Here is a 21,679-nt window from a genome sequence, read left to right as displayed (position 1 = left end):
TCCCCTGCCAACAGGGGATATGGAATAAAGGAGCAAGGACATTTCTATACAGCAGTAAGATTGGTACAATAGTAAAAACTGGATATACGTAACTAAGGGTTGAACTGTGAAGTTATTAATGCTCTCTGAGCTTGGCTGTTTGCTTGTAAATTGTTTGCAGCTGGTTGCTTGCAGCTTATAATTTCTTTGACACTTGAAGAGAACTCAAAGGACTCCACAACAGCAACAATTCCAACTGATCCCCAGACACCAATGTATTAAACATAATCTTACTTCCAGTGATCTCTGATGCAGTGCTTCTGAAAGCCATAAGAGATTCCTGGATGACAATCACCACACCTCCAGCCTTGCCACAGAGATATACCCCATTTAGGCACATCTTCAAAAAGCTACCTTCCTTCTATTCCCAGCCAGGTGTTGGTAATAGATACCAGGTCAGCCCACACATCAATGATTAAAACATAAATGATGGAGGCCTTATTACAGACAACCTGGCATTTAGAAGGAACAGCTGAAAGCAAGGGATTCCGAATGTCTAAAATCATCAAGGAGATGAATGCAAAACCAGTATAATACATTGTTCTGTTTTTCCTATGAATGGAATGACTCACTCCCTGTATCCTACCATATCTCCAGATGCCTGTCATCATCATCATTGCCTTGCCTCCATCCCTTCAATGACAGCCAGATCTCCAAATCCAGGATCTTCAAATCACCAAGATCAGGAATGTCCTATTGTCCTCCAACCATCCCTTGGAGGGGAAGCCAAACACCCAATGCACTTTAACTTCAGTAGCTTTCATAAGGATCATAGGGATATCCAGCAATTATCTCCACTACAATAAACTCATACACTGACAGGCACTCTCCCCTTCTGTTCCCACCCAAAACAATGATTCAAAAACATCCTTCAACACACCAGGACAACCCATCCATGGCTCCCACTCCAGCATCTTATTATGCTGGATCCTTGTCTTTTGCCTTTGGGATTTAAATGTTTTGAAGTATCAATATAAAGTCACTGAATCAACCTCAATGCTTCCACCCTTTCCTTTACAGAATAGAAGAAGATGGGGAATGAGAGCTGCTTATAGCATTGCTAAATTTCTGAAAGAAGAAGCATCAATGAACAAAGCTACCCCTAATCCAAAATTATTGGAAAACTTCACCTTCAATTTGAATAGTAGAGTATTTTAAGAAATTCACCATCATCAATATCATCATCATCTCTTTACTCAAGCATGTTCAGAAACTCAAGAGTTGTCATTGGATAGTTCTGTCTTGAATATGTTTGCATGCAGATAATTGCATTGGAACTCCTATGCTGGAACACAGGGGATTTATTTAAATTAGAATTCATAGGCAAGAAATGAGTCAGATTTTACCTTTGACAGTAGCAGGTTCTCTCCTAGTGACTGATAACATCTTCCAACCATCATTGTACTGAAATAACTATAACTATAATGAGGACAGATCCTATATCAGCTCAGTGATAGCTGGGTAATTCTAGAAGTTGCTAGGTGATTAGAAGGGATCCTGCCAGAGATAAGTAGACTATCTGACTTATTGTATGTTAAATTATACAATATTTCTCATATTAGGAAAAGGGGGATTCAGAAAATTTTTGAAGAAAGGACACATTAAAAAGTGTAATTTAAGTTTTTAAACAATTTACCTGATTGCTTTATACAGCTGTCTGCTACAGGCTAAAGTGATGTCATTTATGTTATGACATCATTACCCAATGACGCAAATTATGCAATTTATGTCATTTCCAAAATGAACTTGTGAGTAATATATTATGGCTTATGCCCTCTCTTCTCCAAGAACATTGACATGTAGATGTAAATGGTCTTGGATTTGGGGAACAGGACAAGAAACAGGCTGTGTGTGTGATGGAGGGAGGAAGAGCGAGGGAGAGGGAGGGAGAGGAAGAGAGACATTTCCTTCAGACTGTAAGCATTTGAGTAATTAGAAACAAAGGTGGCATGAAGTGAACCTACCCTTGGTGCATTCCAGACACATGGAGCTAGTTAAAATTTATCTTCCCACACCTGATGCCCTCCAGATTTAAGGGCATGGAGGTTAGAGTGTTATGACATTGCTTTAATTCATCTACTGTATCATCTGCAGCAAAGTTCTCATTTCTATCTTTAAGAACTATGGAGAGAGGAGGGGGAGCAGGAGGAGGGGATGGCATCGTGCCTTTCCTTCTTATGTTCCTTCTTACCTTATACATGCTAAAAAATGAGACATATCCCCACAAAATAACAAGATTAGTACATCTCTATGATAGAAAGCCATGCATTTGTCTATGAGGAGATTGCAGAGGCCTGTTGCCTGGCAACACAGACAAGAGGCAACTAAACAAAGAGAAATGTGGATGGGGTTGTGTAAGACTACTGTAAGTGGAGTCACTTTGCCGCACTGGCAGAAGGAAAAAAAAGAGAGGCCAATTCATCTTCTTCAATGTGGCTAAAGAGCTTTCACAGGTATCTATGGGTACAAAACATGAGCCGAGGTGGCGCAGTGGTTAAATGCAGCACTGCAGGCTACTTCAGCTGACTGCAATTCTGCAGTTCGGCTGTCCAAATCTCACCGGCTCAAGGTTGACTCAGCCTTCCATCCTTCCGAGGTGGGTAAAATGAGGACCCGGATTGTTGGGGGCAATATGCTGATTCTGTAAACCGCTTAGATAGGGCTGAAAGCCCTATGAAGCGGTATATAAGTCTAACTGCTATTGCTATTGCTATTGCTAAAACAGTGCTTCCCTACCATGACCACTTTAAGGTTTGTGGAACTCAGTTTCCAGAATTCCCCAAGCTGAGTTCCCCATATCTCAAAATTACTAAGATTTAGAACCTCTGACATAAAGAAGAAACTTAGATGCTTTGACATCCTGGATCAGGTCTCTGGTCCATTAGCTTTACAGTTTGGCCTTTTATTTTTGTTCTTGCCTGGATATGAAATTGCAAACTTGAGGGCTTGTTATGAAGAACAAGGGCTGTGATCCAGAGGTGGGCTGCTATTGGCATTACTGCCAGTTTGGTGCAAAAAGTTTTTTTGTGTGTGCATGCGAGCGTGCATGCAAGCATGTGTGCAAGCATTCACATGTGCATTTACACCCAAAACGTTATGCACACATGCAGAACGTTATGAAAAAGGGGGGAGGTAATTACATTTTCTGCAATGGAGATTGTTCTGCGCATACGCAGAACCAAAAATCAAGATGGTGCTGCCAACAATAGAACCGGTTTGAGTGTGTGGGTGGTTGAGTTACTACCTACTCAGCCAAAACGGTCCAAACTGGTAGGAACCGACCTCTGCTGTGATCCCATCCAAGCAGATTTCAGGTTCAAAATAGTCACCTAAACTGGGGAGTTTAGGCTGTAAGTAGAGTCTCACCCATAGAATCTTAGAAAGTCATTTTGGCAGTTTTCAGAACCACCAACCTACTTCATATTATGGGGGAAAATGTGATGCCTTAATTCCTGAACAAAATGTGGGGTATAAAGCTAAAAAATGAGTACATTGCTGAGTACTCATTTTAGTAGAATAGTATATTCTACTATTTTGGAAGTTGTAGACTTTTTCCCCAAGTCAATATCTACAGGGAGACGTTAGGGATCAGCTTTTCAATCACACTGAAAAGGAACATAGTTTTTGTACCTCAACACATTTGGAAGACAACAGTTTAGAAAATATGAGAACAATATGACATTCTTTTTTTTTACTTTTTACTTTTTTGTTTATGAATAAACAAAATCTCCAGCTGTTACTGTCCTCAGCACTGGTTGGGCTTGCTGGAAATTGTAACTCAGCAACAACATCTGAATTCTTGGGTGTAAGGCACTGATAGAAATTAAGTTCCATTTTTTAAAGCAACAAATTTATCATTAAGATGGATAGCACTGATTTTACTGCGCAGAAGTCAAGCTCAGCTTAGTGCATCGGTTAATTCTATAGATTTCTGTATAGCTTTATTAATGTCCATCTAATAAAACTGCACACAATGATACAAAAATGATCCCTGATCATTTATAGAGATTATTTCTCTATCTTCCTCATTGCCATTATTAATGCCTTAACAACTTGATAATCTAAAATGAATCAGTTGGCTAGAAAAAGAACCAAAACATGGAAAGAGTATAATTAGACTAGGATTCCCCCTGCCCAAAGAAAAGTACTGAAGCTGCACCAAATAATGTCAACTAGTGGCTATTTGCTACCATAGTGTCATGAACTAACTATGTAGTGGCTATCTATCTCTAAATAATGAATGCTAAGACAACTTTATGGGAAATCAATTGTTAAGTGTCTAATTTCACTACTTATCATTCATTGAAGGACCTGGTAGGCATTGCATCAGATCTAACTTCTCACTTCTGTTGGGAAACAAAGACCTTTCTGTGGTTGGAAACACAAACCCTATTTAGGCATCAGTTCAGAGGAACTGTTATTTCCCCTTTGTCTGAATTGCTGGTGTCAATACTGCATTTGAAGTCCCATTTAGTATAAGGATCTTACAGACCAATTGTGCTAAGCAGGTCATATGGATCTATGATTGATTAAGTTAGGTCCTTTTAAAAGATAAACAAAATGAAAAAAAAATCTATTCAGACACTTGTTTCTGAAATGAGCTGCTGTTTGTTTGGATGTGGCGTCTGAATCCAACTGACTGAAAGAATTGAATCTGCCACTCAATCTGGCAAACGACACAGATCCATCAAGTGACAGCTAAACAAACCTTAATTCAAACTAGAAAAATGTGGTGGCGTTGTTCTACATACAGTTAGTACCCCAGATATGCCTCAATTGCCTTTGTGTAAAATTTCAAAGTGCTTTTATGGTGTGAGAATTATTTATTCAAATGATACTTTCCCCAGCTGGATACAGTGACTCTCATAGAAATAGAACTGAAGAATATTAATGACTGAGCAATTATATTTTTTTTTTGAAAACCAACAAACTGTTAGGATATTTGACAAGCTGCAGCAAAAAAACCAAACCTAGTAAATTGGAAATTCTTGCTAAAGCAATCATATCTTTAAAACCATGCTGCATTTTTCCACAAGCCCATGTAAGTCTTTTCAACAAAATCCACTTAATGCCATATATAATACTTCCCAGAACCATTTTCAAATAGGAAGCAGGTAAATTTAATAAATATATTAACAAATATATAACCAGGGCATTATTACGAAGCTTGCTTTCTCTCTACCCTGCCTGTGTTTCATTACTAAAATATGCATAATCTTTATTATGTAGGACTGGATCAAACAAGGCATAACAGAATAACCGAGTTAGACGGAGGTTTTCTAGTGCAGTGGTCCAGTAATGGTGCACTCACAACTTCTGGAGGTAGGTTGTTCCACTGATTAATTGTTCTGTCAGGAAATTTCTTCATTCTAGGCTGCTTCTCTCCTTGATTAGTTTCCATCCATTGCTTCTTGCCCTGCCTTCAGAAAAATGCTTTGGAGAATAGGTTAATACTCTCTTCTTTGTGGCAGCCCCTTAGATATTGGAACACTGTTATCATGTCAACCCTAATCCTTCCTTTCATTAAACTAGACATACATGAATCCTGCAGCCATTCTTTTAGCCTCCACTTTCCCAATCATCTTTTTTTGCACTTTTAGGCACTCTTTCTAGAGTCTCAAGATCTTTTTTATATCTGGCAACCAAAAGAGAACAGCTAAAGCACTGCAGAACTCTAATTGTTGATTGTCTTTTAGGCCTGCTCCCCTTCTTCTCCCCTACTGCTATCTGATCACCTGTCACCATTAAGCATACAAACAATAACAAACGTGAAATAAAGAAGCTGTGTATTCCAATCAACCTACTCCTGCTTCTCTTGGCAAGAGGCCGTGGCCATAAAATCAAGAGAAGATATGGATATCAGTGAAGAAAGGCCCACCTATTCAGAATGGGATCACTGTATTTAACTCAAAGGTCCTTTACAAAGCACAGCCATGTGGGTTATCAGGTCAACAGTGCAACAGAACAATGCTTGAAAAACAACACCAAAAGGATAATGCAAATTGAAAACCCTAGACACATCCTTGCCTCCACAGGGATTCAGGACTTAGGCCAATCGGGTTTCAGCTTCTATTCTTTCTTCTACATCATATCATGTTTGTCTAAATCAAACAGAACTATTCAGGGTAGCTGTTCAGGATGTGGGAAAAGAGAATAACTTCCATAGCAGCTAGAAAGGAGGAGGAAGAGGCTATAAATATTTGTCAAGAGAATGGACCATTAGAAATACATGTACATTAAATACCCATGACTTTAAAGACATTACTTTATACATGTACACAATCAAGGAGAATTACAACAAAAGGAAAGTTGAAAGATTACATGGATTTGCATAATATTCATTGAGGCACATATGGGGATAGTTTCAAATATTAAAAAAAAACCAATTCCTACCAAATTGGGAAAAGGTGGGACAAAATTATTGAATGCTTGCAGAGTCTTCTACCAAAGACTGTCTAGGTCATAGTTGCTGAGACCAGGTATCTTTATATCCTAATAGCAAATCAGACTAAAAGAAAGAAAAATAAAAAATACACAACACTTTATTAGTGCTGTGTAAAACTTCAAAGGGGTGCTTTACTTTTATGAAGCTTTGAAATAAGTATTCCATGAAGACTGCTTTGCCTAGTCCTCTCTCTTCTGAGAAGGAACCGAGTGATTTTGTTTCAGAGCCCCGTTCAGCCTTCTTTTGCAGATCTGATACCAAAAGAAAGCTGAAAGTAAGCCTTCTTCTACAGCCCAGTTGATACACAGGAGGTGGTCACTCTGGTAGTTCCTGATAAGCTCTTTAAAGGCTAGTTGACTTCTATCCATAATGCCTTCTCAGGAAACTTTGGCCAAAATTGGATCCAGGTCATCCAAATTTCTTTTGATATCTTCTTCAGCCTAGCAAACTACACTGCTTTGGCCAGAGTTTTTATTGAGAACTGAATATATATCTGTCCAAATAGGTGATAAAGTAACTATGTTACAACAGGTTTTGATGTTGAGCTAAACAGAGAGACCCAGGATGAAGTCCATCTTCAGCCATGGAAACTCATATGGGAACTTCCTCTTCTAATTTTTTTTTCTTCCCAATCTGCAGTTCTGTTAAGAGACTCTATTCCATCCAAGTACTTATAAGACCCAACCCTGCTTAGCCATGCAAAGTTGGTCAGTTGCTCTCACCTTTTACAACTCACTGCAGTCTAAATATCTTAGCAAATTTCTAATTTGGTGCAAGGAATGAAGTTTCCTGAATATGGGTATCTGTCTGAGTTGCTGATCTCCAGAAACTATACATGCAATATATACAACATCTTTCAAGTCACATACGTTAAAACTAATTTTAGATATTACTTCTCTAGCTTGAGTTATTCCTGAATAACAGCTGGGCTCTCCAACATCTTGACTCTAGATTCCAGAATCTACATCCCAGAATCCATTCCTAGAGACAACTGCCTCACTTTGCCTAGTGGTATTGCTGGGCCTGTAATGTCCTTACTGAGGGATATATGTTTATGTGATCACATGAAGAAATTTATTAATGTTTAAAGAAAAATGGTTATAATTGTCATTTATATTTCCCTACTCAGGAAGATTTTGGATGAAGAACTTCTATAGGAAAGATGGAGGAAGGAACAAACTCTATATATTCAACCTTAGATAGCTTTTGAAGCCACATGCATGTAATGAAGCACATCAGAAGGTATCTTTCTTTACTTGAAACTATTTTCCTTATATGCAACCTGTATTAGTTGAACATTTTTTAGACTTAAAAAAACGTACAGATGGCAACCTTACAAAACTGGGGTTTTTTTTGTCTAAAATTGTCCTTTATGCTACATAGCTTTTGTTAAACACATATTAAAAACAAATAAATGGTTGCTTCAAAATAAATCTGCACAATTTGCAGGATTTAATAAAATAATAGCAATGATATATTTTTGAAACTCACAATCTTTGCTCTGCATTAATGTTTTATGCTGGTAGATCAGACCTTTCCCCGTAATAAGAACTCTTCCAGTAAAAAGAGGAATGTTTGAATTAAAAATGAATGCATCATTTAGCAAAGTCCCCAAGAGCATAACTTTTTGTGTGATTAGGTTTTCCCCCTTCCTACTACACCCATTCTTTCTTGTAATCTCATTTCTTTTTCTTTCTCCTATTATAGTTCTTTCAACTGTAGATGTGATGTGTTAGAATTTGAAACATCTCAAAATGATTGAGGAATAGCAGATTTTATTTAGTCATACAGAAGCCAATTATGATAATGTCCCTTATTGTGTTAGATAATGTATGCTCATTGTCTTCCTTGTCCTTTCTAGATGTCTTGAAAAAAAATATTTGGACATATTATGGAAAGACCTATCTGTCCCAAGAAGTCTATAATACTGGGGAAGGCAGAAGAGAAGAAGAGAATGACCAGATGGATAGACTTAATTGCAAGGCAATGGATGCACCTTTAGAATACATTAAAAGGTTGGGGGACAAAATCTAGTGAAATATTATGGATATGGAAGTATTATGGATATGGCTGCTAAGAGTTGATACTACTTGAGGAACACATAATAGTAAAAAAAAGAATTGGATGCTTCCTATCTTACCTCTAAAGATTTTGGACTTTCTTGGCATTAAATATCTTTTTTTTTAATTTAAGCCTCCCAGAGTCATTGACTGAGATGTGCAGCTATAGAAATGAAATGAAATAAATAAAAATCTTTCTAATCTGGCTTCTTTGATTGTGTTCTGCAGTTAAAAGCTTTGAAAACAACCCAGATTTTAATTGAAATGGCTTTTTGCCAAAATATATGGGACTGAACACTGATAGAGAAGTAAGATCGTCCATTACCAGCTGCTTCAATCACAACTGACTCAAAATGGGATATACTTGACATGTAGCAAGGGTTAAAACAATACAATGACAACACTTAATCATTATTAATCTTATTGTATCAGGGAAAACTTTGCATACAATTATAAATTACAGTGGGATGATATCCACTTCAGTCCACGAGGGCTTCCTGGAACAATCATACCTTCCCAAATTCCGAAAGGATTGGGACTGTTGAAATCCCTTGGGATTTAAAAAAATAAAATGATGTCTTGCTCTGGGGACACAATTATGATGCTGGGCACTGCTGACTTGGAAAAAAGTGATATCATTGGCTTTTCCTTAACTCTTCCTATTGTTTCCATCCATAATTAACACATTCAATCAATTAAATTATAATAGATTTAATACATTAAATTAAAATTAAATTACACAATTGCTTAGGTCAAAGCATTTAATTTAAGGCTAGAAACCAAGCCTCTTCTAGTTTTAGTGTGATTCATGGTAATAAATCAGTAGCAAGAAATTTCTTCCCACTCAAGTGACATGCTTAATTGAAAATTTCATTGATTATTATAATTCGCTTGATTTCAGGGTATTGTTGGAAAGGCTGTAATGCCCTGCCACTTCTAAAAAATACAATTATCTGACAGCTAATCTAGTGATCTGAGATAGCTTGAAAATGAATAATAGTTTCTTGAGTTGAGGAAAAGGTTGAATGGACACTGTCTTACAGTTGGAATAAGATTGAGTGATTGCCCCCCCCCCCCACACACTATATAATAATTAATTTACTCAAAGAAAGAAATGGGAGATTGGGGAATAAAGAGCATCTCATATACTCTAGTTTTTCTTCACATCATACAAATGCATCTCATTTCCCATTTATGAACGGATAGTGACTCCATGAACTGGGCTGGGCAGATTGAGCTGCCTTGAGAATGCTCTTTATTTCTTCACAACAGTAAAGTGCCTCAGGGAGACAAGTTACTCTGCCTCTACAAACTGACAAGGCGAAGTCTAAGGAACACAACTATTAGAGGAAAATCAGAGGCACAACTGACTAGAATAAGGATGTTACGGGCTTCAACCATGTGCATAGCCGCTACTCACAGGTCAGTCCAGAGTAACAAAGCCATTAACATATTGTAGGACTATTAAAGTTAATATATTTCTTGTGAAATACACATTCATGAAAAAGAAGCTACATTATCAGTGTGTTAAAATTGAGAATAATGTTCTCATGTTGTTGTTATTATATGTGGTTAATCTTTGGTGAAATTCACAGCCTTTGGGGCTGGTTGGTAGCTCAACAGCTCGAATCCTAACCAAGGACCTAGGAACTGTAAGGTAATGTCAGAGGATATAAGCTGTTCTAAGTAGGGTGGTTTTTTGTAGAATCAGAATGTTCAAGTCTGATAAAATTAAAATTTCCAAATAGCAAGGTAGCCCTTTGGGTATTGCTCCAAGGGCTCCAGTTACAATCGGGACAACACATGATTTCTTTTTCCACAGTTGCTCAACTTCATTTTGCAAGTCCCGGTACTTTGTGATTTTTTTTCTTGCTGTTTATCTTCAATTCGTGCATCTCCAGGCATTGCAATGTCAATGAACCATACTTTTTTTCTTTTCAACTATTGTTATGTCAGGTGTGTTGTGGGCCAAGTGCCTGTCAGTCTGAATTCTGAAGTCCCACAAGATCTTGACTTTCTCATTCTCTAAAACCTTCTGAACCTGATGTTCCCAGTGGTTTTTGCTGTACTCAAATCCAAATTTTTGGCACAATTCCCAGTGCATGATCTTAGCAACACAGTCATGGCCTTGTAGGTAGTCAGTTTGTGAAATTTTGCTGTACCCACTGATCAAGTGGTCGACTGTCTTGTCTTTCTCATTACAGAGGCGAGATTTGCTGTTGGTGGTAACGTTGAATTTTTGCCTTCAGGTAGTTTGTGGCTAAGGCTTGTTCTTGAGCTGCCAAAATAAAGCCTTCTGTTTCTTTTTCAGTGCTCCTGATCTTAACCAGTTCCAAGTTAGCTTTTGGTCAGCTTTGCCTTCAATACTTTTCAAGTATTGGCTATGCATAGCTTTGTTTTTCCAATTTTCAGCTCGCTTCTCAATTACTTCTTTCTTATATTCAGCTTTTGACTTTCTACAAGCCTCCCAAAGCCTCTGCATGCCCTTTCCTTTTTGTTTTTTTGCAAAAGATGAGGCATGCAGAGGCTTTGGGAGACTTGTAGAGTGCTCTTGGGGGCTGGGGTGGGGAGGGGGAGGGAAAACCCAGACAAAGGACAATATTTACAATATTTATTTAATCATCGTTACCTTAGCTGCAATTATTTTAACTAGTGTCTGGAATGTGATATCCCTCATTTCTGATGGCTATACCTCAGCCAAAATCTGTTTAGCATTTGAAACTTCCTTCTTATAAAGTTGTAGCTCAAAAGAGCTAAGCAGTACCATCAGGATTAAGAAAATCAGCCCATGGGCTTCTTTAGCCTTTCCAAATTGCTGTCAACTGAAGTGCATCAGGATGCCAGTTTATCTATATCAAAATATAGTGGTTAATGCAAGATGACTATAATAAACTCTATCCTTAAAATATCATAATTCACTGAGTCAACTCTCAACACATTTGGAAGAATTGCCAGCTACATAATAGGTGTCCCTTTCTTCTCCCACAAAAGTACACATTTTGATTTTTGCATTGAATTTAGGATAGAAAAATATAAACCAAGACTTAGAAGGGATTCCCTGGTCAGTAAACACATTTTGTTGTATATATGTACATTTGGAGAAAGTAATCACATGACAGGTATCATAAATGGCATTTATGGCAACATTGATCTAGATTATGAAAGAGCAAGTGTTTTCCTCCTTCTGCTAAAAAAAATAGGCCAGAAATGTTTCCACCCATGCTGTTCTAAATCAAAATCAAAGGAATGAAAAAATGTGCAGAAACAGTGGAATCTTTTCTTGTCTTAAGATTGGATGCAACCAACAAACTAAGAGGTTGGATAGCAATCTGTCTCTTGCCACTTAAATACTGATAATTGACAAATAGGATAGGGTGGCTATTGAGCCCTTGTTGTTTATTTGGGCAGGAGGGTAGGATGGTTATGATCCCCCCCCCTTTCTGGTGTTCAAGGATTTTTAAAGACCTTTTTATTTTTATTTTATTTCATTTTATTAAATAAAATGCCCAGATTTGTCCGGAGATGGGAGGTCTCTAAATTGAGTAAAATAAATAAACAGAGGTTGTAAACTTGCAAAATATGATTTGTAGGTGACTTTGCCAAAATTGGGATGACAGCTAGTATTGTTTTGGAAATAGGAACATAAAAAGTTGCAATGTTCAGTATAGTGAAGGAGTACATCTCAGTTTGTTTAACATATGGCTTATCATAAATCCTATTTAGAAATGCTGTGCATTAAACCTTTTTCATGCAAAACATGATCTGCCACTGAGATACTCTAAAGCTCATATCAGATTCACAGTAAGAGGCCCGGTGTAAACTGTTCTGAGATTGTGTCTACCGAGTAATGGCTTCTGAATGCCTGAACTGATGCATGTGGATTGGGGTGGACACAGAATCTCATTTGACATTTCAAAACAAGAAACAAATGGTCACAGGGAGAGGTAGGGAGAAATGCCAGCTTGATTTGTAATGTGCTCAAACATTAGAAGACAGCGAAGTTTATATAACGGGGGAAGTTCTTTAAAATTATATGAACAAGCAACTAAACCAATGTGTCTTCAGACTGCAAATTAAAGAATTGATTGTTTATGTGCCATTATGGGAATAGACTAGACTAGACTACTTTATTTGGCCAAGTGTGATTAGACACACAAGGAATTTGTTCCCGGTGCAGAGGTTCTCATTGTACATGCAAAGCATCAGGGTAATAATGAACACAACAATGATACCAATAAGAAGGGGTAGCAGAGAAGTGGAGAAGGGTGATAATACTACAGTCATACAATATGGGCAAATGCACTTAGACATAAGATGGTAAGGATTAGGTACTGGTGTCAACTCTCAATGACCACATAGAAAGATTTCTTCTGATTGAAGTCTCTGCTCATATATAAAATGATTATATTCAAAGCCCTTTATCACATTGGCATATACATTGTCATATGTGCATAAGAGTTTTCTTTCCTTTTCTGTTTCAAATGAGTGACTTCTCAGCCAGTCCCATGCTTTACTATATAGTGATACAGACCATTGTTGTGAAAGTGTAAAATAACTTTCCTTTTACTGGAAAACACTCCTTGGACACAAATAGCTTCATCCACCCAGATTCAGATAGAAATCTTGCAGCCATGAGTTTCAAGTTATTGGGCAAGTTTTCCATTAGAGAAATTGCAGGTTTCAGTCTCATTTCACCTGAATTCCATCAATCTGAAATCTTTGTGTTGCAGGCAGCATCCAGACCCACATCCAGAGGAGATGGTGGGGGAAGAAGTGATAAATACTGTAAATATTATTGAAAAGGGGACAATTTGAAGGAGAGGGATAGGGATAGGGAGGGGGAGAGGGAGGGAGGGGGGGAGAGGGAGAATGAATCTTGAAAGAAGAAATCAGAATGAAAAGTGTGGAGGAAATGTCTTTTTTGCACAAAAAAATGGCTGTTTTTTAAATAAGGAAATTAGTGGATGCATCATCTTGTAGGGTTTTAAACACTTTAAGCACTTACTGCACATATTTTATTCTACCTTTTCAATGCAACTACCCCTAACAAGTACATTTGATAATCATTTGGGATTATTTTACCAAACTGCGATGATAACTGTTCTGCAAAAAGATTTGTAAAAACTGGAGAAAAAGTGCATCCTGATTGTTATGTAAATCCAGAAGGTGCAAATCAGTATCACTAGTGTGTGGTTCTCTGTTGAGGTGGGAATGGGGATTCTTTCCTATTTGTAAAAGAAATTCAATTCTCTTCGGCTGCTGTAGGCACTTTATTTTTTGTATCATGATGGAAATTTGTTTTAATTTATTTTATGATTGTTCACTTCTCAGAGTCCCTTTGCTAAGAAGGGTGACCATATAAATCAGATCATCCATTCACTCATTCATATCAAGAAGAATAGTTATGCTTCTTTTAATAGGGCAGTTCTTGGCATGGAGTATAGGAGGGTTTGTATACCATTTGAGACCTAATTTTGATTCTCTACTCAAAACAAAATAAGCAAAGTCCAAATTACGACAGCTGATGAAGTATAAATCTTTCAGACTTTGAAGATTACCTTGAGATAAATATCAGTAAGTCAGGCTATTTTAGTGTGTCTAATTTCTTTGGATTTTATGAATTAATAAATTAATCATTGCTGATTTAATCAATTGGTTACCCAATGGACAGAGAGCTGTTTGCAGAGCTGCCCCCTGCCCTCCATAATTTTAATTAGCAATTATCGCTTCTGCGTGTAATTGAACTTGCACATTTTAACTCTCAACTAAATGCAACAACAATTTCACCTTTTGCCTTTTAGCATTATTCAGAGTTATCATTCGATTCCCAGCCTTGTGGAACTTGCAAGATGTGAAAATCTTTACTTAAGTGTGCAATTATAGTAATGAGATCATCCAGTGAAATTTCTCTGACAGATACTGTCATAGATGGAACACGTACACAAATCCTGACCCTTTCCTTCCAACTCTTTCTTTTGGATTCAAGCCAAGTATAACATCTAGTTAATCATATCATGTCAAACTTGTAATGTGAAGTACAAAAAAATGTAACTGTCTTTGCCATCATCAAATATGTTACTTAAAGGGAGAGTTGCTTATTTGATGTAGTCACTATTTAAAATGTTCTTTGCTATTTTCCAGGTGAAACACTTTACAAGGAATAAAGTAGTAAGTACAATAAAATTCATGCAGGAAATAGGCTTCATTGGGGACCATTCCTGCATTAAGTGGATTTCAAGCACAGATAGATAAATCAATAGATAAACACTATGGAAACCAGTAGAGGTCAGCAAAGTGAATACAAACAAACAGAAACATTTCAATTTGTTATATAAAACTAACTCTGATGAGATATTGGTAGGCTTAAATAATGAAAAAGCTTTTGACTTACTATTAGAAAAGATTCATATCTGAATATTGTACTCAGTGGCAGATTAAGGCTCACTGGTGCTCTAAGCACTGACAAATCTTAGTGCCCTGCTCCTTTGTACAAATCTTCATTGTTGTTGTTTTTTCTTTCTCAACTTTGTAGTGGCCCCTTGGGTCTGATGCCCTAGGCAGGTACTTTGTCTACTTAATGGTTAATACACCATCGACTGTACTCCAAGTCAGTTTCACCACAGATGACATTCCTTATACTTTCAAAACTTGACTCTGAAAAGGACTCAACTTTTCTTATTGTCTGCTTTGTACATTCAGTCTGGTATTTTCCAATGAAGGTAACTTGGTTGTAGATCTGCTGAAAAAAAAATGAAAAACTTGGGAAAGACAACTTTGCTATGAAGTTTCAACCCTCAGATACAGAAAGTTGGCAAGGCTTCTGCAGTGCAGTTTTGAGGGGAGTTGGTCCATGGATATCTGAAGTGCATTCAAGATGGCAAAATAAATCTTTATTTACATCTTACTGTGCAAATGTGTGTGTTTGCCTTAAAAGACCAATGGTTTGGTTTCTTTTATGTTCAACCTCAAGGCATCCTCCTCCCATTTCTTTTCCACCTCGTCTTGCAGTACAAAATCAACCTGACAATCTGTGTTCATTTTCACAAACATCTTTTCTAACCCAGGGGTGTCAAACTTGAATGCATTGAGGGTTGCATCAGCGTTGTGTGTGACCTCGGGAGGTGGGGTCGGGATGACCATCTGTATGTCACTCGTGTCAGGGATGCCTGTGGTGGCCTTAAAGCTCTGCCAGCGAAAATGGGCTGCTTCCAGGGTGGCCCTGTGGGTCAGAGCTAAGCACCCCGTGGGCCGTATCCACCCTCCGGACTTGAGTTTGACATCCCTGTTCTAACCTATGCAGTTTAGTAAATATATTTTCTGATACATGTTTTCATAAACCAATTTTCCTGATACAATGCAAAACGGCATATCCTGTGTGCTCATAAGCACATTTTGTACACTAGTTTTCAGCTGTGAAATTCATTGCAACATTGGGAAAACAATGGAAACACCAGCATTCTAGTTTATGTTTTAAGCTTGGGAATGTAAATTGAATGAAAGCTCCTTTAAAATTCAAACTGAGAGAATTTCACACCCGTCCCTAATTTCCTTGCTGTGTGTGAGTGTGTATGTGTCTTGTTCTCTGTCTGTCTCTTGTCTCTCTCTCTCAGCTAGATTTTTCACAAGAACAGTCTCATTGTTACAAAATGTTACCAATGAAGGATTTGCATAACACTTACTTGGAAGGAAGTTTTAATGAACCCTGGAGATTTCTCTGTGAGTAAATGTGGATGTAAATGTGCTACATACTGCGTCCTAGAGTCAAACATTAAAGTAACTCTGCTATAGGGAAGTCAATCTTGCTAGGGAGACAAAATCAGCCTTTGTCTCTTGCCCATCATTCTTTATCAAGATTAAATGCAGGCCCTTTCGACCACACTGGGCAGTGACATGAAATGCATCAATGGAGATACCTAAGATAAATAGCCCTGCTCTTCAGTATAAAAATGTCATAAGCAATCCTCTCAACAATTAAGTGAATAATGTATTAGCTTCCTGAAAAAGTAGACTGCTTTTCCTTTATATCAAGAAAAGTGTACATTTCCCTTTCTTGCACTTTTGGCTTTCTTTTTCTCTTTCTTTCTTTCTCTCTCTCTCTCTCTCTCTTTCTTTCTTTCTTTCTTTCTTTCTTGCTTGCTTGCTTGCTTTCTTGCTTGCTTGCTTTCTTGCTTTCTTGCTTTCTTGCTTTCTTTCTTGCTTTCTCTCTCTCTCTCTCTTTCTTTCTTTCTCCTCCCTTCCCTTCCCTTCCCATTATTTGCTCTTCTGCCCTCCCCTTCCTCTTTTCCTGTCCTGTCCTTCCCTACCCTTCTCTTTCTCCTTTTCCTCTCCTTTCCTTGTATTCATTTTGTCTTCCTTTAAAAAAATATTTAATAAAAAATAGTCATTTATTTTATTTTTTTATCTGACTTTATTACTTAGTAAGTAACTCAAGGCAGTGATCGTACATTACACTCCTTCCTCCTTCTGTTTTCCACACAACAACAATTTTGTTGAGGTGGGTTGGGTTGAGAGAGCAAGTGAGTGGCCCAAAGTCACCTAGCAGGCTTCCATGCCTACTACAGGACTAGAACTCATAGACTGCTGGCTTCTAGCCTAGTGCCTTAACTAATATACCAAACTGGCTCTACAAACATAACAAACTGACTCATACATAGTTGGGGATTACAGTAATTGCTGTAAATTTTAATTTCAGCATATGTGTGGCCTAGAAGGATTTACGTGTAATGGCATCCATACAGTCATTGACCTTGGTAGCTGGTACAGATGTACCCTGTCTCTGATTTAGGAGCCCATCTATAATATAGCCATTCAAAGCATTTGAAGCAGATGTTTTGCCACATGAATTGATGCTAAGAAAAATCTGTTGATGTATTAAAGCAACCTTTTTTTTTTTTTTTTGCAAATCCTTCAAGGTAACTTTGCAAGTAGTCTACTTCTACTAGCAAAGTTAAGTAGCAGTGTATGCATAGGCATGTAGAGATAGTCTGAAGTAGGCAACTGAGGTTTGCTAGGTCTGTTGGCTTCAACTACTTGGAGACAGGAACTTTGACCATCCTAATGAACATCCTAATTAATTTGGGATGCAGATACATAAAGGTGGAGATGATGTCACTGAATACATAATGACTAATTGATGATTTAGTACATCCAGGAGTAGAATAGAACTGTTGGGAATTGGGAGGTATAGAGTTTGAATGAATGAATGAATGAATGAATGAATGAATGAATGAATGAATAATATGTATGCAGTGCATGCCTGCTGAAGATGTACCATGTAATTAATTTGTCTGTTTTTTTCCAAAGTCTGACTTTGATTATTTGAAATTTTCTACTTATTACATACAAAGGAAGGGAAGGACTATCCAATGCCTTCTAAAATGGGACACAAAAACTACCATATTTGCAAATTAAGCTAGAACTATCTGTAACGAAACTGGATTTTTTTTCTTGTTCACCTTTTGAACTCTCTGGCATTGTTGATCTCTCATTTGCTTCAGCAATCGCTGAAGCATAAGGCCAGGACCGAAAGAGAGTGTAAATGCTATAGCCCAGTGAACCAAATAGCTGCCTGTTCCCAAGGTCAAAGCCAGAGTACAAGCCTTGTTAATTCCTGTTTGCTTTTGGCAGAATTATGGTGCACAGGGCATGTGGAGCATATTACTGTAATAAGTAGGAAGAAGAGAAAGAGAAAAAGTGTGTGTTGTGTTTGCGTTCTCTCTCTCTCTCTCTCTCTCTCTCTCTCTCTCTCTCTCTCTCTCTCTCTCTCTCTCTCTCTCTCTCTCTCTCTCACACACACACACACACACACACACACACACACAGCTGTTTACAAATTGGTAACTGGGGGAAAATGATCTAAAAAGAGTCGTAAAGCACAAACCCAGCTGTAAAATGGAAGGTGGACATTAATCTTTGGCTGTAAATTAGTTATAATGACTTTAATTTTTATTGTTGAGTTTACTTTATTGATTAGCCCTTGGGCCATATCAAAGTGCAGAGTTCCAGATACAAATTATTACTAAAATCTGATTAAAAAACCAATTTAAAATGGAATTGGATAAAATACAACTTAAAATTAAATTGGAATAAAATACAATGATTTAATATATAGATGAATAAAATATGATAAAATTATATTTCAGTGTCATCACTGCAATCTACCCCAATCAGTCCCACATGTGCCAATCTCAACCGAACCATTTTGCTTAAGTACTGTGCTGTGTTAAATATTATTTTCCGATTCTGGCTGCACATACTGTAAGGTAAGTTGTTCTGATATGGGGATCCCAATGGGTAATTCATTTGGTAAATAGACCAAGGTACCTGTCTCTCACCCTCTTATACAGGCAACAGTTAAATAGGTTGTGTGCCAGATCTTCTACCTCTGCTGTTCAGCAAATGCAGAGATGCTCATTGTAGGGTATAGAATGGAATTGCCCACATCTGATCATTGTGTCAAGCTGTTTGAATCTCGCTCATGTAAATATCTCCCTAAGATGTTTGGCAGTTGTAACTTTAAATAGCTGTCTATTTGAAAAGCATGTTTGTATTTGCTCAGCCATTTCAAGTTACCCACCTTACTAAGGATAGCTATGTCATTTCGTTTTTCTATATCCTTAATTCTTCGGGCAGCTCTTTTAAAAAAATCATTCCCTTGTTACGCAAGAGACAGGAAGACCACAGCTAATGACAAAATTTGTTAGTTTGGTGATCCAGATTTGTGATTGCAATTTTATTTGCTCTAGTAGACATAACTTGGGGAGTCTATCAGTCTCCATTTCATTGACTTTATGCCAGTAGTTATATGCTATTTTGCTTAGTGCGTGAATTGTATAAATTCCCAATTCAGCTCTAACTGCAGCAGCAGATGTTCTTAGATCTACACCAGGGGTGAAATTCAGCAGGTTCTGACAGGTTCTGGAGAACCAGTAGTGGAAATTTTGACTGGTTTGTAGAAATACCACCTCTGGCTGGCCCCAGAATGGTGTGGGAATAGAGATTTGCAGTATCCTTCCCTTGCCATGTCCACCAAGCCATACCCACAGAACTGGTAATAAAAAAAAATTTCACCACTGATCTACACCCAAAATAGATCTCAAGTGCTGGGACTGTGTTTGTTCTAGGACTGTGGTTGAGTATAAGCCCAAACCTCTGCTCCATAAAGGAGCATAGGAGTAACCTTAGCTTTATATACTGTATTTTAATTAATGGGGCTAGGGATTTTAATTTTTTAAATAGAACAATTTTTAATATATTTTATTTTGAATAATCTTTTGAATATATTAAGTGTTGTTTCCGACCGCCCTACCCCCCTTTTAAAGAAAGTATAACCATGTTCTGAAGCAGTCCAGTTTCTAGACTTCTTGGAAAAAGTGTGGATATAGATAGTCCTTGGCTTACAGAAGTTCATTTAATGACTGTTAAAAAGTTACAGCAGCACTGAAAAATTTGACTTACCAAAAGAACATTACAACACCAGCACATAGTTAAGGTGCATTGAGTATATTTCTAAATAACTTCAGAATAGAATAACAGAGTTGGAAGGGGTCTTGTAGGTCACCTAGTCTAATCCCCTGCTCAAGCAGGAGACCTTATACCATTTCTGTCAGATAGATGTCCACTCTCTTCTTGAAAGCTTCCAGTGATGAAGCACCCACAACTTCCGAAGGCAAGCTGTTCCATTGGTTGATCGTTCTCACTGTCAGAAAAATTCTCCTTATTTCTAGGTTGAATCTCTCTTTGATCAGTTTCCATCCATTTTGAAAACATGATGTGAAGGCTTAGTTCTCTTGAGAAGGCTGGGGTAGTGGAAGGAAAGACAAGAAAACTCTTGAGGTGAATGGACTCAATTAACATCAGTGACCGGTGCCCCTTTCAAAGACTTGAAGGGCTTGGTTGGGATAGGCCAGCCTTGATAAGGATTATGCCAAAAGTCAACACTGACTTGATGACACATAATCCATCCATCTACTGATTATTATATTTACATCAACAATGTTGTATTCTCAGATTTGAAATTAAATCGAAACACATTGAAGTTGCTGTTTGTTTGTGTTCTTTTGCCCTTCTTGTGTTGCTTGCAATCCAAAGAACCTGTCTGAATGACAGGGAAAGTACTCATGCAAAAGTGTGTGGGAAAGATGAGTCATAGCCCCTAAATAGATTTGTGAACCAGAGACAGAAACTGAGCTCTGGGAGCCAAAGTTTTAGGTTATTGATTGGATATAACATGCTATTTGGGCTAATTTATTCTGTATTCAAAGATTTATTACATTTCTGCTCAAATATCAAATAATGTCCTGATTGCTCTGGGCACTGCAATCTAATAATTCAAGGTCAAATGTAATCTAAAGGCCTATTGTGGCAAATTTTGTTTTCATAAACATTGTTGAGAGTATGAATGCTGCACAAAGTATAACAATTGACGAAGTTGTTAGTAAAAGTGTTGTGTCTCCATGAGTGCAGTTGCAGCAAACAGGGACCCTCTTATACTTAACACTGGCAGTCAATCAAGCAATTGAAGAGTTAGCACTTAAATTTCTAAATAGCTCTATAAAGACAGAGCATGCTCCTCAGACCCAGGATAATGACTGATGGGTTCAAGTGGAATAAAAATTGACTAGAAAAAGTTATCTCTTTAAAACACAAAGTTAAGTATAAAACCACACTACCAAGAACATCCAGTACAACGATTTCTCATAAAAATACATCGTTGAATGGCAGTTTTGTTCTTCTTTCTTTAACTGAGTCACTTTCACATTAGAACACCAGTTCCCAAACTTGTGGGAACAGTTTGGACCTCTCAATTCCCATGTCAGTTAAATTTGGCAGTTGAAGTATTTTTTTAATCTCAGTTGTCAAACTCAAAGAAAAGTGATTTTTGATGGGTACTTGTGAATGGTATTAGCACCCTAAGGTGGATTCTTGCTTCAACCTCTTCCCAACACCCTTAGAAGGTCTTTGAAGATGGCTTATTCGTGGTAGACCCATATTGCTAACAGTGCAAAGAAGTGAGGTACATTTTCACTTCCCAAACTGGCATGTGAAAAAAGTTTGTTTTGTTTTTGTTTTTATTTGTCTTGTATGCCGCCCACTCCCGAAGGATTCCGGGCGGCTCACAATAAACAAGGGAAGG

The sequence above is a fragment of the Thamnophis sirtalis genome, unplaced genomic scaffold (genome assembly GCF_051295495.1).
Source record: "Thamnophis sirtalis isolate CommonGarterSnake01/CBP01778 unplaced genomic scaffold, rThaSir2_p1.2 scaffold_3, whole genome shotgun sequence".
Taxonomy (NCBI): Eukaryota; Metazoa; Chordata; class Lepidosauria; order Squamata; family Natricidae; genus Thamnophis; species Thamnophis sirtalis.
Note: the sequence above shows the minus strand (reverse complement) of the source record.